The following is a 19,977-nucleotide window of genomic DNA, read 5'->3' as shown; positions in this document are numbered from 1 at the left end:
GTTTACAGCTATGAAGTATCATTAGAATCTATTATAAAGAGCTACCCTCAATTCCACTATACCCCTGCTGTTAAAAAAAGATGGTCATTCAATGAGAAGAATGTCATTATTGTTTAGTTTTCCAAGAAAACGCTATGGAATGCAGAATCAGCTTATAGTTTAAAGGTGATTAATTTCAGCACAGCGGATTTCTTCAAAACACATAACAGAAATAATGGCTTACGGGGCTTTTTCTCTGTTTGCCTGTGTTTCTCCCGGTAATGAGGACAGAGTCAGCAAGGCATGAGACTACTTTTGATTTCACCATTTTGATATGACAATATTGCAATCAAGACAAGTTATCATTTACATTGTTTCATCGTTAATATGTTTATGTCAATGAATCCACAACATATAGTAAAGATGCAATACTATTTTCCTCTGAAGCTAAAAAAAAGCAACGTGTTTATGATTTTGAAAGTGTCATAAGCACTATTAGAATGAGCACCAGCAGCCTCCAATACTTCAGTCACATGGATGTCACCGAAGCACGATAAAAACCGTGTCGCAGAAGGCCAGTCTGAATTACTAAATAGAATCAGCAAAGAGTGTTTCTTGAGAGACAAGAGTTTGACTCCGTTTAACAGTATACAGTAGGTCAAAGTGGGCTGCAAAACAAAGAGCTGTCTAGTGCGGTTCTCTAGGGAAGTGGATTTAATGACCTAAATAATAATAAGCAGTAATTAGCATAGTAGCTATTTGTGGATAAATACATGCTTTTGAAGTGCTTAAGGGTACTAGAGCTGCCTGTTCACTTAACTAGTTTAAAGATATCCTCCCCAAGTCTTGTTTATACCACTAATTTACACTCTGTAGGTAACAAGGAAGAATTTTATAGATAAAGATAAGGATCTCAGGCCACATAGTTCACACAGTGGATCCTCAATCCATGGATTACCATAATGGAAATAGCAAAAAAAAAAAAAAAATGTTTAAAGAACAAAAAATAAGGATGAATCATTTTGGCTCTAAAGTAGAACATGTTTGTTCCCTGCAGACAGATCCCTTGGAGCCTACTGAGCTTTGTGGAAAAGGAGATTATAAATAGTATTGTCCATGACACACCCAGCAGGACATTACTGACTACATTTTATTGATATGGGCATGAAAGCACCTGAGATGGTGTGGCAGGGGCACTTTCGTGTTTTTCCTACTGCACTGAACGACCTTTACAGCGGGGCTCAGAAAGTTGGCAGAGTAGAAAGCCAAGGTTTGCCGTACAATCATGTTTTCCGGCAACAACACAATGTGAAAAGATACCCTAAGAGATATTGCCCTGTGTGTCCTACATGATCAAACTCTTCATATTTAAGCTGACTCCCAGAAGAGAGAGATGTCTCAACCCAATAAGTAGCTGGGTGCCCACAAATCCTGAGATCCTAGACATTCTGACCGAGCTGATTTACTTCTGTGATCTCTTGATGAAAAATGTGTTGATTCACATGAATGGCCTGCTGATGGGCCTGGAGGAGGGGAGAGTGTCAGGGTGAATAGGGCCTAATGTGTTTGCTCAGTGTTGCTCAATCCGAACGTGCAGCACAGTTAGCATCTGATTATGGTGTTCCCTTGCTTCTCTTTTTGGAAGTCACTCCTCAGAAAAACTGTGAAAGAGAAAACTAACAGACAGAAGTATCTATGGAAAACCCAAGTCCTCATAGATGCACATTCTAACTTTACACATAAATCTATCAAGTCTGCTTTGTCTAATCTATAACACATCAGAAGCAGCCAAATTTTAGAACCTAGAATGTTTTATATAAGGCTAGTGGAAAAGGGCATATTGAGAGTAGCAAAGAATAAGAGGGGTGCCTGGTTGGCTCAGTCGTTAGAATACAGGATTCTTGATCTCGGGCATCATGAGTTCGAGCCCCATGTTGGGTGTAGAGATTACTTTAAAAAAATAAAATAATAATGAAATAAATAAAGCAGCAAAGAATAACAGCTGACAGTGTAGAAAGAGACAAATAAGGTATAAAACTCAGCTAGAAGGACTTCAAAGGCAAAACATTTTTCTCAGTTCACATTCTCGAGAAACCAATTCCAAAGTAAGGATTCAAGTGCAAATAACTTATTAAGAAGTTTTTTGAGGGGAGGAGAATGAGCAAGGGCATGAATAAGTGAAACAAAAAGTGTAAGAAACCAAGCAAAGGTGCAATTTCAGGCAAAATGTCAGCTTTAGCCTTACCCCTCATGAAGCTATGCAGAATATATTACCCCTCAGAGTTTGTCCTATCTAAAGTTCAGTAACCTCCGCTTTTGTGTTCCTTTGTTGGTTATTTATTGGTGTAGGGCCATAGGGGGTGAGTTGTGGAAGGAGGAAGTATCCTGTGTTCCAGTAGTCCAAAGGGAAAACAATTCAAATATGCAAACTATTCACGGCATAGCACATAGGAGCAGGAGGATGGGACCATAGGCACCAATAAAAGGGATCTAAGGGACTCTGGTTAGACCATCAACTACATCCATCTCTGCATGCCTGAAACATTTATTGTCCCTACCAATCTTTTAGGTCAAGAAGTTATCAGTTATCACACAGAGGTCTATGTGCAATAAAGTCATTTAGGTTCATACCGAGGAGCCTGAGTTAATTTCAGTGCTCATCCCTACTTTGAGGGTCTAACAAAGTGGGTACAGTAGAAAGACCATAGGATTTAGGAATTATAGGTTCTAGTCCTATCTCCGTTGCCACTGGATACCTATATTACCTTGGTGTGTGTCCTCAGTTTACCTTGCTGATATGAATGGCTTCTTTATACCCCAATTCAATCAACCCCATACATCTCCCTCCAAAATCCCACAATGAAGTGTCAAAAATAAGACAGTATCTAAAAGACCCAGAATCTGGCAAACAAGAAATAATAAATAAATGTTAGCTAAAAACAAAATCTTGAATGGATTTAGCCAATATTACATTTGGCTGTTAATGACAAGGAACCTGAAGGGGTAGAGTCACTTACCAAGAGCCTAATGTACATTCAGGCACAATATAATATGTTTTCATTACATTTCTGAGATTATACATAAATATATCAAGTTGTAAGCTTATAATATAGTCATTTTTTTCTAATAGTTTAACCATGTATACATTAAAGTGAGTGATTGTTCTTTCAATTGCCTGTATATTTAAAATGTGTCCGTACTTAGAGGTTATAATTTTATAGAGAAGAGTAAATAAATCCAGTAAAAGCAAACTTATAAATACTTGAGGTTTAGTTTATTTATTTATTTATTTATTTATTTTGGGATTCTAGGGAGTTGTATGGCAAAAATAAATAAATAAAAGTCTTCCTTTTCTAATGTATTTGTCTGTATTTTCAGAAAGATCCATATTTAGATTTTTGAAGGCAATCCTGTATCTGCATACAGACTGCTGAAATGACAATTTTAAAACAACAAACTCTAATCCCTGGTGACTGTACATCTGTGTCACAAAACAATTGCATAATCTGGCATGATTAAAAGGTTTGCTGATCAGAGTTCCACAGCTGACAGCCAAATATGGCAAAGTATGATCTAGTTTTCTGCTTCATAAATGCAAATAAAGACAAGCACATATACCAGAGAAACTAGTTATTCTTACACAATTGAGGTCCAGCACAATTTCACATGAAGAAATTATCCAGTAGCAAACAATTCCTTTGAAAACAAAGCTAGACACTGGAGTTTTCTGACTCACACCATTAAGTCAAAGTTTCCAATTTTATAAATATGTGATTAAAATGAAAATACAGGATACCAAAAAAGAATACAGGATACCATGTTTTGCATAACCTGTAAAAAGATTTTAAACACTATCTGCTCTACAGCAAGCTCACAGTGAAAGTCTAAAGCAATTAGAGAAAATGATGACTGGTATTTTAAGTAACCATTCAATAATATAAAGACATTTGCAAGCTGGTGGATATTCTACAAAAAGAATTAAATGTCTTTGTCTTTGTTTTGTCTCTATAGTATCTAACCTCGTTAGTTGCAGTTGGCAGTTGGCACTCAATCAGTATTTTTAGTTGAATGAATAAAAGTTGTCTGAATGGTTAAATACATAAATGTGAAATAATTGTCAAAAATATCTAAGAATCATAGTCACTTCTGCACTGATGTCTACAAAATACTAGACATTACAACCGCATTAATATAAATAACCCACTGGACCAAGGAGGAAATATACTCTAGCATGTCAATTATTTCTTAAGGATACAATTCATAATGCCACATGTGAAGTGCCTGATGATAAATTTTGCATTCTTTTCCACAGCTGTCTTCTTTGGGAAAAATAAAAAAGCAAAACACACGAAGGATGGAATTCTGGTATCACAAGATTGGCTTCACAAACCCAGATATTTCCTTACTTGGGGCAGATATGCTGGTAATTTTGAGCCAGACTCAGATAATACAGGACAATGTTATTTGAATTTGTTCTTTGGCAGAATTTCTGGTGTTTTTGATGTGCCCTAGCAATGTCCCCAACAGCAAAGCTGAAAAGTCCTGCTCTATACAATTTTATTGAAATACTGAGTGTAACAGAGACTGTTTAGAATCACCCACACCTAGCAAGGCTTTGGGTTTGAATTCTTCCTTCTATTTTCTTCACTTGCCCTTTTATGATTTTTTTTAAAAGATTTTATTTATTTATTTGATAGACAGAGTGCTCAAGTTGGGGGAGGGGCAGAGGGAGAGGGAGAAGCTGACTCCCTGTTGAGCACAGAGCCCAAGGCGGGGCTCCATTCCAGGACCCTGAGATCATGACCTGAGCTGAAGACAGACACTTATATGACTGAGCCACCCAGGCACCCCCTTCCTTTTTACTCTTTTTAATCTTTTTTTTTTTCCATTGAATTTCATCTCTTTGAGTCTTCATCTCAACACTTTCATTTCTGAGTATTAAACCATGGAAGTTCTGTATGGCCTCTTCCAATATGACTTTCTATATATAACTAACTAAATTCCAAGTGGCAGAATAGCCTATTTAACAAAGTGATATTCAAATTCATTCTGGTCACTACAAAGCTCAATCATTCAAAACATATGGTCAAGCATTATAGTATCAGGCAAGAGTAAGAAACCAAATACCAAAAAGGAGGGCATCAAAGATATAAAATGCCTACATAATCTTCAAATACAAAAGTGCCCTCTAGGGGTGCCTGGGTGGCTCAGTAGGTTAAGCGTCTGCCTTCTGGTTAGGTGGTGATCTAGGGGTCCTGGGATTGAGCCCTGAGTAGGCTCCCTGCTCTGCAGGGAGTCTGCTTCTCCCTCCACCCCTCCCCTTGCTTGTGTTCTGTCTTTCTCTCTCTCAAATAAATAAATAAATACCCTGTAAAGTAACTGCACTCTAACAACCGTGTTTCTTGTGAGTTAGGGAAGCCTGATCTTTGTTCTTTATAGGCACTCCAGTTCAATTTAGATTATCTTTCAGGGAGATGAATCTCCTGAAGAAGGTCAAAATGACATTTTATTTTAAATTAAGATTAGAAACAATGACATTTTACATTCCTAATCATGTGTTTTTCAATAGTTAATTATAAAGGACACCATGGTTTTAACATTTAGCTTATTTTCAAAAGATTAAAAAGGGCAGGAAGCATTTTTATTTAACAATGGTAGCACTTAGAAGCAAACAATTTCTTCTGAAATCTAGTATCAGTGACTATTGTACTTCTGCTACAAAGTTAATCTGGAGTGAGCATCCATAGAGAAATATTTCTTTGAAACAAGCATCTCTAAAACGCTTGAATGCATCTAGCTTGTATACTATATACAGTGTGTGTATATATATATATATTCAAAACATATGGCCAGGCTATATATATATATATATATATATATATATATATATATATCTTTCATATTTACAATTTTAGTGAACCAATGGTTGTATGTATATACAAAGAATCCTAATATGCACGACTGAGAGGAAAAGTATCACTTGTTGTAATATTAAGTATCACTTAAGCATTTTAAATGTGCTAGACACTGTGCTGTACTTTTTAAAACATGTAGGTAATCACTATTTTTGTCCCCATTTTATATATGAGGGGACTGAGATACAGATACGCTAAATAAATCATGGAATTAAGCACCCAAACTGAGGAATGTCTGAATCCAAAGCCATGTTCTTGGCCACTGAGTTTGCACCTATACAATAGGATAGACACACATGTCAGTTAAGATGTTGAAACGTAGCTACTTTAAACTGAGATGAGCTGTAAGTACAAAATGCATACTGGATTTCAAGAATTAGTATGAAAAAAATCTAGTAAATAATTTTCATAGTGATTACATATTGAAATGATAGTATTTTGGCTATACTGGTTTAAAAAAAATATAGTATTAAATTTGCTTTCACCTGCTTTTTTTTTTTTTCTTTCCGGTGGGGTTATTAGAAATTTTAAATTACATGCAGGGTTCTCGTCTGTGGCTTCACTATATTTCTGTTGGAACGTGCTGCATTAAACTCCATAGGCTCCATTTTTCTTTGACAACTTAGGGAGGGACTCAGAACTGTTAACCCCCTGCTTAGTGGATCTTTGCCTCTTACTCTTTTTTTTTTCTCTTTCATGGCAGAATTTACTTCCTGCCTTTTCATGTAGTTATTTATATTATGTTGTATATCTACTTCTAAAACATATAGTCCTGGAAGTCAAGGCTCTGAGTTTTTGTCCTGAGATACCAAGCAACAAAGGAAGAGAGCTTTCAGGTGAATAGCAACCTCTGAGGCTTGGTAGCCGGGCCAGCCTCTCTCTCCCTACAGGCTGTACTTTCATCACCTGGAATGGAGCCTGGAACACCCTCCTCAGGAGCGCTCAGGGGTGGACAAACTACAGGCTATGGCCAAATCCAACCCACTACCTCTTTTTGTAAATAAAATTTTATTGGTACACAGTCACATCCATTCATGTATGTATTGCTGAGTAGTTGCTCCAGAGACCTATAGCCCTCAAATTTGCTACCTGGAATTTATAGAAAACATTTGCCAATCCTGAAGTAGCTAAGGCCACCATTTAGAGCTCATTCCTTCCTTCTGCTTCTTACGTCTCAGGGAACAATTACACTAGGGTGACATTATAATCTGATGAAATAACCAACCTTTTAAAGCTATTAACAACACCAATTTGTTTCACATTGCATTTCAAGGATGCTTACATTTTAATAATCACTTCTAGATTAAGAATCCAGGAATCATTCTACTGGATATTTGTATTTATTCTCTACTAAGATACTAGGGATGAGAAAAAACTTTGATATGTCTTCTATTGACACCAGCCGAGGCTTCGGGATTTCAGGATTTTGAGTTTTATAATGGACATGTGCAAAGCAGCAGCTATGACAACACAACGGTCATTGTGGAGAAAATGAAGGATGCTTACTTTCTGGGGAGTGAGCTTTTTAAAGCTACTTTACTATAGAATAAAGGGTGAAGAAATCAATACAGATATCATACCATTATTAATGTGGTCTGTCAATACAAGGCTATTTTTCATCTTTTATTTTATCCTGCACCAGAGGATCATTCGAAAGTCATTGATAGTGAGGGAAATTCTCATTTTATTAAAGGGTATTTGTTTGTCGTGAAATAATCAATTGACCTCAATTTTCCTAGATGTGGAAGATCAGGTAAAATTAAAGTTATTATTAAACAAGGCATACTTTGCACCAAAGCTAGCATGGAAGGACAAAGAAAAATTTACCCTTTACTGATGCTTTGGCAACTAACTCTCATCAGTGTTTCAAATATCCTTTTCACAGCAAACACCTCTGTTACAGTACTGTGCATACACTTACATACAATTGAGTCATAAAATAAGTAAACAGGATAGGAGCATTATAGAAATCCTCAATGATTTTTATCAAATTTTGCAACAAATCATTTTGTTCTGAGAAGGGTTTTTACAAAAGAACAATATATGAATTGGGATATTTCACATAAATGTATTTATACTCCATTATCAGGAGCTTCTTATTTGCTCCAATGGAGAACTGGAACACATTTAGGGGAAATCAATTTTAAAAATCCAGTAAAGAATATTATTTTGGAATATTCAAAGGAAATGTAAAGTGAAACCCTCTGTCCTGGTAAATAAAACAGAGATTTATTTATTTTGAGATTCTAAGGAACTATGTTATCAGATAATGGTTCTCAAAGTTGGATAAGCACAAAATGACCCATTTGTGTGCAAAAAGGAAAACACTGATCTTCTGTTTGAGAAACAAGAAAATTATTAAGCTTTACTAATCTTGAAACACTGATTGATAGTGCCTGCACTGTTCCTTACCAGACAAGTCATCATGAAGGAAAAATGAGGGCTGTATAATGTGGAGGGATTAACAGTTGCACCTTCATTCATGCATTCGCTTTCTTCTACTGCAATACACTGGAGTTTATATGTATTTTGTAAATATATTTGTTTTCTTAGTCTGAGTATCTACAGGGTCCACAGTGCATTCTCAGTTGCAAATGATATAAATAGAACTGAAACTACCTTGAGTAAACGGGTAGACTTCATTTGCTCATTAACCAGGAAGTTTAAGGCTAGAACTGGCTTGAGTCTAATGTATGCCCGGAGAGTCTTACTCTCTATGTTCTCCCATACTGTAGAAAAACTTTCTTTGCATGACCAGAAAGATGCTCACTGGCTAATCAGCCCTGTACCTGACAGCTACCGATTCTAAAAAGAAACCAAAAGGTTCCCACCTTCCACTATCAAATCTAACGGAAGGAAACTTAATGACCCTAATTTGGTCAAAACACTAGTGCTGTCTATGAACTTCAGAATATATAAAAATAAAGCATCTCAGGGTTGCCTAAGTGGGTGGCTCAGTCGTTAAGATTCTGCCTTGGGCTCAAGTAATGATCCCAAGGTCCTGGGATGAGCTCCAGTCGGACTCCCTGCTCAGCAGGGAGTCTGCTTCTCTCTCCTCCCTGCTTGTGCTCTTTCTCTGGCTATCTCTGTCTCTCTCTCTCAAATAAATAAAATCTTAAAAATAAAACAAAACAAGACAAAAAACATCTCAGTAGCATTGCAGGAGGTATGTCAAAAATTGTGTTGTAAAAAAATTCCAAATGAAGACGTTTTGCATATATTTACCTAGTAAGTAATCTAAGCTCTAAACACACACAAAATTAGGAATTTGGGCATTGGGATTTACATATGCAAACTACTGAAGTAATATTGTTCTAATTGCACTTTTTAATAGCATTCTGTAGAAAGATAGGAAAAACTAGTACCAGCTTTCAGATATTCTCATGAGTTCTACGAATTGATTGGGGATATTCTAACATGGGCACTGTTTCGTGAAATTATTTTTTAAGATAATTTATTTAGAACACACTGACATGGATTTTATAAAACGTCTATCCTAATTATGAATCTTCAATTAAAATTATTTTTCCTTTCTGCAATAAACAGAAAAAAACTGAAGAGTTGGAACTTAAAATATATTTTAGAAAATCTCTATAGTCCCTTCCAATTCTTAACATTCCATGAGAAGATTGTTCCATAATATTTTCCCCTCTTTTGCCTCCCATAATCCTGGTGAGACTTTAAAGATTTAGTGTTTCAGACTAGTTGCATTTCCAAGTTCTTTCTTCTAATGTAGAGTAATGAAATGCTTTCCAGGCTAAAATTTTCAACCAGTAAATACAAATCACTTTCTCTCTTTCCAAAACTGATTTTTGAAATATTTCATTAGATAAATCTCCTGGAGGGCCTTCACTGCATGCATTTACACAGGTATTATGTGAGTAAACAGCAGAAGATTCCACTTTTTGTAATATATGAATTGAGAGCTAGGTTTGTTAAGGTTTAATAGCCTCTTCTGGATCATGTGAATGTCCAATACTTCGTTAAGCTGCTCCTGAAATATGAAAAATGTTAAGCCAGTAAATCCTAAGACTTATCATTGCAAGCAAAAAAAAAATGTGCTTCTTTTATTTTTTATTTATTTTTTTATTTTCTTGCTTTTTCTTGTATCTATATGAGGTGATGATGGATGTTAACTAAACTCATAGAGGTAATCATTTCCCAACACATGGAAGTCAAACACATTATGCTTTACCCCTTAAACATATAAATGATGTATGTCAATTATATCTTAATAAAATTGGAGAAAAAAAGATCTAGTACTATTGTGGGGGGCGCAGGCTTTTTTCAAAATGAAACAACTATCAAGTTTGTTCAACATTCTCTAAGCTAAAACAAACTATATCATTTTAACTAGAGAGAAGCACTTCTCACAGACAGCTTTTCTTCCAAACCACAGATGCAGTCAAGATTTCATTTAAATCATTTCTTGCATTAAAAAATGGAAGAAATTATAATAACTTAGGTGGTTAATAGGCATATTCAGTTTATAAGCATTGCTATTTAGCTCACATGCACATTCATTTCTTTTAAAAAGTGGGGACATATTTTTTTTTCTCAGCAGTTTCTTTTTTGGGTGAATTTTGGTAAGGCATTTGGGCAGAGATATGTTCTTAAAATAGTTACATTTAGCTATGAGGTTATTTCAAAATTCAATACAATCACATATGTTTATAAACTCAAAACATTATTTTTTAAATTTTTATGAAATGTAAAACATGTAAAATACCCATGCAAAGACAATATTTCAAAATCCAGATGGATTAAAGAGCTATTTTTTTTACAAAATTATAAAAATATTAAATGGAAGTAAAAGAGAATGTTTATTTTAGAACCTCTGGTTGGGAATGTTCTTTGCAGAAAGAATGCAAAAACACAGAATCATTAAAGACTGACATATTGATAATAATGTGGTGGGGGAAATTATACCTCAAACATTATTCCAAGATATGCAATAACTGGAGAAAATTTTCAGCTCAACAAACAAGTAAATTAATATATAAAGAGTTCATATGAATCAATAAAAAAAATCCTTGAGACTTCCCATTTGAAAAAGAATGTATAAAGGTAGGCAATTCATGAAAGCAGAAGTTCAAATGACCAACAAACATTTGAGAACTTATTGCATCTTCTTTTAAGTTAGGAAAATTCTAACAAAAACAATGCAGTGCCATTTTCACATTAGATTGAAATGATAAGACAGATGGTACATAGTGCTGGAGAGGGTGTTAAGATAATAAACAGTCTCATACACTGATTATGTTGAGTTTAACTTGGGATAGCCTTTGGAGAGCAATACAATCTGTCAAAATATCAGATGTACATGCTTTCAACCAATTAGTTTTTCTTGTGGAGATTTATCTTAAAAAATACTTGTACACATGTGACATAGTTTAAATTAGGGAAAGAAAACCTGAGAAAATTCTATAAGTCATTCAGTATGGGAGTAACTAGATAAAACTATGGCAGGTCCACCCTGGAGAATATGCAGCATCATTTAAATGATTAATATATGTCTATCTGACTTGACATGGAAAGATGTATTTTGATATATTATTACATGAAAATAGCAACAGGTAGAACAATATATTATAAAATAATTATCTTTAATTTTTTGGATTTATTTATTTATTTGAGAGAGCACGGGTACACACGAGTTGGGTGAGGGACAGACAGAGAGGGAGAAGGAGAGAATATCAAGCAGACTCCCTGCTGAGCACAGAGCCCCACCCAGGGCTTGATCTCAGGACCCTGAGACCTGAGATCATGACCTGAGCTGAAATCAAGAGCAGGTCATTTAACTGACTGAGCTACCCAGGCTCCCCTAAAATAATTATCTTTATTAAATTAATCAAAAAAAAAACCCACTCCTATAACTATTCTAGATTGTTATTTTTTAAATGTCTGGAAGGAAGTGCAGTAATGTCTTAATAGTAACTATGCCTAAGGTGGGAAAGAGTCAAGTAGAGAAGAAACTTTCATTTAAGTTACATGATTTTGCAATAGTTTGAATTTTTTTTTACTTTTAAAAAATTATTTTATTTATTTTATTTTTTTAAAGATTTTATTTATTTATTTGAGAGAGAGAGAGAGCATGCACAAGCAGGGGGAGGGCCAGGGCGGGGGAGGGTCAGAGGGAGAAGCAGGCTCCGAGCTGATCAGAGAGCCCAACACAGGGCTTGATCCCAGGAACCTGAAATCATGACCTGAGCTGAAGGCAGACGCCTAACCAACTGAGTCACCCAGGCATCTTGCAATAGTTTGAATTTTAAACAGGTATGTTTTATTTTTGAAATAAAAGACAGTATTTACAAAGTTTTTAAAATAATAGTAAAATTCACTGCTAGTTATAGTCACATATGCTTTTAAAATATAAACAGACAAGAATAAATGAAGCCATAAATAAAGGCAAGAATATGGCTGTATCAGGTGAATATTCTCAATGCAAAACTAGTCCTCTTTGTTCTGAAATGTTCTGAAATAAAGGCAATTTATTTCATTTTTCCAATTATCATAGCCACATATAAAATTGTAGGAAATAGGTAGAGGGTGATAAAGCTGTTTGTATGAACTCTAAAATGGGTAAGTCAATTAATCATTTCCCCAAATCTTGAACAATTTTTAACCTTTTCACAGGTGGCAGACCTCCAACATTATTTTCAGCCTTTCCATTCTAAGATTGTAAAATAATATTAAGATAAACATACATAGTCCCCATTACACATCAAAAATCAGACACTGAGTAAATGTTTGAGAGAAAGATATTCTCACAAAACTACTTTAGGCATCTGTTATGATGCCTACTGCAGATCGCACATAACAAGAGTAAATTCTTACATTGTAAGGTGTGATTAAGGGTTCTTTGAGAAAAGACTCTATTCCTCCGCCCCAAAAATTACCAGATGAAGGTCAAAATAGCTTTAAAAAGGACAAAACTGTTTATTTTAAATTAGAGCTACACACAAATACGGTAGAGGCAACATTAAATTTCCACTAAAATACAATCTGTTGAAACATGTACATCTATTTCTGTATTCACATCAGTATCTATCTATATCTATGCCTATCTAGATAAATATCATGTATTATATAATGTTTTATATCTATCTATCTAATGAGTTTTCTATTGCTGTTGTAACGGAGTACCACAAATTTAGTGGCTTAAACATCACAAACTTATTACAAAGTTCTGCCGGTTGGAAGTCTTTATCTCACAGGGATAAAATTAAAGTGTTGACAGGGCTGTGTTCCTTTCTGATAGCTCTAGAGAAGAATCTGTTTCTTTGCCTTTTGAGTTTCTAGAGGTCACTTACATTCCTTAGCTTGTGGATCTCTTCCTCTTTCTCCAAAGCCAGCCATATTCCAATTTCTGTGCTCCTTCTTCAGTCCTCACACTTATCTCTGACTGCAAGTGTGGACAGCCTTAGCTCATCTGTGGTGGAATGGGAGGGCACTGAATGGACGACGGGTGGGAAAATAGGAGGAACCAGGCTACACAAGGCAGGAAGGCAGGGAACTGAGTAGAAAGATCAGCTTTACCAAAGGCACACAGTACTGCCTAAAACAGGTACTGTTTGTCAGTCAGAATGGCATATAAAAGACTATTTCAAGGAGAGCAATTATTTTTTTAAAATCAGGATCTGCACACGTGTTTGGTAAAGGGTCAGATAGAAGATATTTTAGGTTTTGTGGGCCAGATCATCTCTGTTGGACCTGCTTAGCGCTGCCAGTTAAGCCTGCATGCAGCCATAGACAAGAAGTAAATGGATGGGTACGGTGGAGCTCTGGTGGACACACTGGACACTTACGTTACTCAAATTTGAATTCCATATCATTTTTACATGTTAAAAATTTTATTAGCTTTTAAACTTATTTTTCACTTTTTATAAATATAAAAAAATTATTCTGAGCTCATGGGCCATTCAAAAAGAGCCAGTGGGCCAGATTTGGCTTTAGTTTGCTGATGCCTGGACCAGGTCACTTATAATGAATGGAAATGCTTCTCTTAGCCATTATTTCAGATTTCTATGGTATGGGCAAAAAGACTGCATGGATATCTTGAAAGCCTGTATGTCTTGATGGCTATTCCATTCTGTAACAAGTTGTATCAGAAGCTATTTGTCTTTTGGATGGATACAAGTACAAGGATATCAATAATGAAATCAGTTTTTTTTAATTTTTTAAAGATTTTATTTATTTATTTGACAGAGAGAGCACAAGTAGGAGGAGCGGAAGACAGAGGGAGAGGGATAAGCAGGCTCCCCGCCAAGCAGGGAGCCTGACATGGTGTTCGATCCCCCCGACTCCAGGATCATGACCTGAGCCAAAGTAGACATGTAACCAACTGAGCTACCCAGGCGCCCCATGAAATCAGTTTTTAATCACAGATTAGAGAAATTAAAGCCAATATTTATGTTTTCTCAGTAGAATAAATATGTCCTGATTATGGAAGTCTAAATCAAGAACTCTTTATTTAATTAGTGAAAGTTATCGTTAATGACAAATGCTAAAAGGTATAATTTCTTGAATTTCTAAAGTTCTTTTTAAAAGAATTTCCTTACAGTGGAAGAACATTAAAAAATCTGCCTGTGGTGCTTCTGTACAAGGGAAATAGGTAAGTTCTTTTCACCTTATTCCAACAATACCCCCGCCTCCAGTATTTGTCAAAGAGGAGGTCATGAGTGAATGGAAATCTGATGAATATCTATGAATTCAGGTGAGCTGCTAAAAGGTGACTTGCAAATGAAATATGTAAGCTTTAAAAAGGCAGCTGGATTTCATTTGTTATGTGGGCAGAGACATGTATCAGTGAAATCACTGTTAATGTAAATTAATTTGCACCTCAAGTCTGTCAGGCTGGTTGAAATCAAGATATAATAGAAATATATAGGACATAGAAAAGGCCTTCGCCAATGAAAGTGATTTGCTTCTCCCATTATGATGTTAGTCTAATTACCTTCCTGGGCACGTATTTTAATGAAGTCAGGGCTTTAACTCAACTGGAATGAACCCTACCTTCAGCTTCAAGAAGAGCAGACACAAAAGGACTGAGCTATTTTGCAGAGGATTCTACCAGCCTCCAACCCTACAGGCTCCTCACATAGTTTATTCAACATTGACCAAGCATGACTTCAAGTGATATCAATCAGCACTCTGCCTTTCATCTTTTTTTTGTGTGGCAGAAGAGAAATTACAGGTGGATATTTTAATTCTTTCTGTATTCTTCATGGGGCAAACCCATCTGCCAGGTGGTGGAAGACAGAAAAGAAGAAAGATGAAGTGCCAAGAGGAATTCAGGGATGCTCACCCCTAGAACATCTCAATAATTTGATTTGGCTACTTCTTAGAATTGCCATGGGTAATTTAATGCCATGTACACTGTTGCATTCACTTAGTATTTTAAAGATAATTTAACTGCTGCATCTCAATCTCATGAGAAACCAGGATCTAAAGGACTCAGCTAAGACCTCTTAATCTCTATGCACTTGTGATAAACAGATCTCAACCTCATAATTCAAAGTATCTGTTCAGTGTAGCAAAAAAGGGCTGTATTGTAAGCTACAAGAGAGGAGCAACCCTGTCTGTCTTCATAATCATTAGATCTCTACTGGCCTGCACACTTCCTGACACCTTGAGGTACTCAAGAAATAGTTACTGAATAACAATATATCATTGATTCCATCCTATACAGAAACTATTAATAAATTTTTAACAAATTCCCACATTAAAAAGGTGAAGTACTCTAACAGGTGATTTATAAAAGACATACAAGTGGTTAATAAATAAAAACATAAAAATAAAAATAAATTGACAAATGTCATTGTGTTTTGCTCCTCAGGTTGGTATTTTGAAAACATGGGAATTACCAAGTATTGGTGAGGTTTTAAGAAAACAGACATTCTTTGGGCACTTTTTGGAAGCATAAATTGTTATAACTTTTCTGGAGGGGAATTTTCCAATGCATCAAAATGAAAATGAAAATGAAAAAAACCTACTTCACTAGCAACATGGATGAATTATGGAAACATGTTGGGCAAAAACAAACAAACAAACAAACAAAAAAACCAAAGGGGAAAAAACCCCACCAAAACCAAAACAAACAAACAAACAAAAAAAAACAAAGAAGGCAAGCAAAAAAGAATGCATACAATTATGACTCCATTCCTGTAAAGTTCAAAACAGGTGAAACTAATCTATGGTCTTAAGTATCAGGCTACAAGTTGCATTTGGGGAGGGGGATGACAAATTGAGAGGGGTTGTGAGAGGGCCTACTGGAGAGTTAGTAATGTTCTGCTTCTTGATTAGGTTGTGCTTACATGGTATGTTCAATTTGTGAAAGTTCATCAAGCTCTATACTCATGATTTTTGCATTTTTTCTATGTGTATGTTGTATCTCAATAAAAGTTTATTAAAAAAAAAAGCTCAAAGATTTCTCCACAATTGGCAAAAACAAATAGTGCACATAAAACTACAGTCTTGTACTTCCCTAAATATATGTTTCTAATAAGGCAATAATAAGCAAGGTTGTGTAGTTGTGCATACAGATGTACATACACACTCATATGCAATCTTTTCTGGATAGGATCCACTCAATGTCGGTCCCTTTGGCCTCGAGCTATATCTGACCCACATCAGCTGTTATCAGAACAGATTGAAGTGATGTGTCTCAAGGTGACAGAAGATGGTTGAGGTCATCACTTTACAAAGGCCCTTAAGTAATCAGCCACCAGAACTGCCACAGTGCATTACTGAAATTGCAAGGCATCTTTGCACATCATGGGTACGAAAAGCACACAGAAGTGAAATCCTTCTGGCCATAAACATCCCTTGCACATATAGATATGTAGCCCTCTGTCCTGATTATTGGCCCTAAATGAAAACAGACAGAACTAGAAACAAATGCATCACTTTTATTGGCGTGGACACTGTGCAATCATCTGAACTGGACAGTCCACCAGTCTGTCATCAGGTCCAGAAACAAAGACTAGAACTAAGGATCAAATCACCTCTGCTTACATGAATATTTTTTTTCTAAATCAGTGGAGTTTTTGGAGATTTGTTAACTATATAGGTTTTGAACTTCTCATATATATATATTTAAAGATTTTATTTATTTATTTATTTGACAGAGTGAGAAAGCACAAGCAGGGGGAGCAGTAGAGGGAGAGGGAGAAGCAGGCTCCCCGCTGAGTAGGGAGCCCGATGTGGGACTTGATCGAAGGACCCTGAGATCATGACCTGAGCGGAAGACAGATGCTTAACCATCTGAGCCACCCAGGCACCCTGAACTTCTTATATTTTTAAAGTTTCCTCTTTCAAAATCAGATCCAAAAACTACTTTCATCATTTAATTATGAACACAAACTAGGCCACTTCTGACATATATAGATTTTTTTTTCTAAAAATGTGAAAATTGTCCACATAAGAGACACTTTTCATTCACTATGTCTGGGAACATGCTATTTATGAACCTCCTACTTTTTGTTTTAATAGTGTATTAGCTATGGCACGAATATTAAGTGAAAAGTGAGTCCTTGCAATTATGAAAGAGAGTTACAGAATTTCACTAATAACATAGTAAAAGTGTACGTTTTACATTTCTGCTGAAGACAGAAATAAAGAGTGGTAGGTTCAAATAAGAGCATCTGAATTTTATACAAAATTTTATACAAAATGGTAATAGCATACAAAGGCTCTGCCTCTGTATCTTCATATTTTTCTCCTTTTCTCACCAGTTTATTCTAATGTATATTTCTAATTATATTTATAATCCAGAAGTTACTCATACATGTTCTCACCAATAAAGTTCCTCCCTCTATTTTGACCCTGTAAGGACAAACCCATCCCGGTTTTCATCTTTATATTTTTTTCACTTCCATAATTACAACCTTACATAAAACTTTGATTAGGACAAGGACTGTAATTTTAATAGGCCATTGTATTTCATATTAACTAAGGTTGAGTGAGACAAAAATCTATTCACCCCTTTCCCTCTTAGATTCTTTCAATTGCTTCTTGCATTGTGTTCTTTCACAAGTGGAAAAAAAATGTATGGTACAACACACTCAATAAGATTTCTCTAATGATGAAATTGAGGTATTGAAGTTAAAGCCTTTCCCAAGTAAACAGGATGATCTTTGAGTTAATGAAGCTTCCAGATGGGTGTTAGTGGCAATCTAATATAGTAGCATAAGAACTCAGATTTTGATATCAGATAAAACTGGCCTTAAATCCTACAGCAACCATTTCAGTGACTTTGGGCAAGTTAGCCATTTCCAAACTGACTGGGCTAAAACAGAACTCTTCTTCTCCCATTCCCAATCTGGTGTTCCTCTAGTTTTCCACATGTCAATTAGAGAGAGGTGGGCATGCCACCCACCCAGTAATCAAGCCAAAAATCTGAGTTATCCTTGATTTTTCTACCCTTCATCATATATTAAATCATGAGCATCTCCAAATATGTCTTCCCTTTCTACCATCACCTTCTGCACCATTGCAAGAACTTCCTAACTTCTCCTCATACAATTCATTCCACACATGGCATCACAGTGTTCTTTTTAAACTTTAAATCAAGTCATTTACTCCCCTCCTTATAACCTTCTAATGACGCCCCATCACAAGCTGAATATTCAAATCCCTTAAGCAGGCTTACAAAGCTCTCTATGATCTCACCCTACTTTATATCTTCAGTTTTCACCTATAACGTTCTCTTCCTTACCCATTATGATCCAGTCACATTGGCTCCATCTATAATATGCTTCTTTTTGTCTCTCAGCTCACATCTTAAATGTCACCTTTTCCTTGACCCCTCTAAAGGAGATACCAAGTTACTCAAAATCATATCACCCTACATTACTTTTTCCTGTTTTATTCACCTCTATACTTTCTGTACCTAGCACATAAAATATATCCCTTAGGTATCTTCTGTGTTTAGCACAGTGCCTGTGGTGAAGTGAGACTTCATAAATGAGAGTAGCTATTGGTGTTGTTTTTCTTAAAATAGGGACTATAATGACTTCTAGTTAAGCAGTAATATCTCTTCTAACTGTAAGATGTTCAGATTTTCTATTTTCAGTGGAAAATATTAAAACATAGCACTTTTATATAAATGGTCAGTGAATGAATGACTGCATTTTAAGCAAATCTATTGCCGATGTTTGTAAAAGACCTTTATTCTTTCTTTTCTTTATAATCCTGAGATTCTAAAGACTTCCAGATGTGACTTTCCTATGCAGCAGAAGGAAGCTAAAAAAGATAAATTGGGAAGATTTATGAAAATAAAGAGGTAGGTTGGGGAGTCAAAGAGACCTAGATTCACACTTGGTTTCTACCACTTCCTAATCAGCCTCCGACAACCATTATGCACACAGAACCTTAATTTCCTCCTAACACTTCTTTACAGACTTACCGAGAAGGAAAATAAGATACTGAATATAATTCACCTAGCATGATGGTTTGGCATGTGACTGATGTTCAAGTCATAATACTTTCTCTCCATGTGTGTCACTGAGGAACAGCCCTGGGAGCCGCGTTTGGACCTCTGTCTTGAGTTAATATGTGAGCTTACGCTGACTTTATTGTTGCTTATGCTTTCATTTATTTCTTCACCTTGTCCCTGAGGGTGCCAATGTGGTCATACTATCTATTAGATATTTTCTCATAGATCCATTTTATTGGTGTTATTTGCAAATATACACCTTTGACACTTAATTTGAAGATACAAAGCCAAAATGAATAATAAAATAAATAACTGGCTTCAAGGAGCTAGCTAATCATTAAAAAGCAAAACAAACAAAACAAAAAACAAGGTGTTGTTAGTAGTTTGGTTTTTTGAACAAAAAAAATGCATTTGTTTCTACAAACTGCAACGAAAACTGGAAAACAGAATACTGCCTAGAATCCTGAGGAATCTGAACTTGAATTATTGCTATGGTCCATTAAACTCACTCTCAAAACTTTAACATGTTTCTGCTTCAGAGAGCCATCCATGTACAGGCATATAACCACACTATTACAATGCCCAAAGAGCAAATTGCTTGACTCAGCTGCAGCAATGGTCTTTCCACTGAGAAAGTTTGCAGAG

General features: G+C 35.7%; 1 protein-coding gene and 1 pseudogene across 4 annotated transcripts in view; both read right to left on the bottom strand.

Moving 5' to 3' along the window:
• Positions 1-19,977, bottom strand: part of LINGO2 (leucine rich repeat and Ig domain containing 2) — a 1,267,465-nt gene that overhangs the window by 681,916 nt on the left and 565,572 nt on the right. The gene's annotated exons all lie outside the window — the stretch shown is intronic.
• LOC112809563 (BTB/POZ domain-containing adapter for CUL3-mediated RhoA degradation protein 3-like) overlaps positions 1-19,977 on the bottom strand; it is a 29,365-nt pseudogene that overhangs the window by 1,411 nt on the left and 7,977 nt on the right.

The sequence above is a fragment of the Callorhinus ursinus genome, unplaced genomic scaffold (genome assembly GCF_003265705.2).
Source record: "Callorhinus ursinus isolate GAN/ISIS: 27379988/994484 unplaced genomic scaffold, GSC_fseal_2.0 scaffold42, whole genome shotgun sequence".
Taxonomy (NCBI): Eukaryota; Metazoa; Chordata; class Mammalia; order Carnivora; family Otariidae; genus Callorhinus; species Callorhinus ursinus.
Note: the sequence above shows the minus strand (reverse complement) of the source record. Positions and strands in the feature narration are given on the sequence as shown.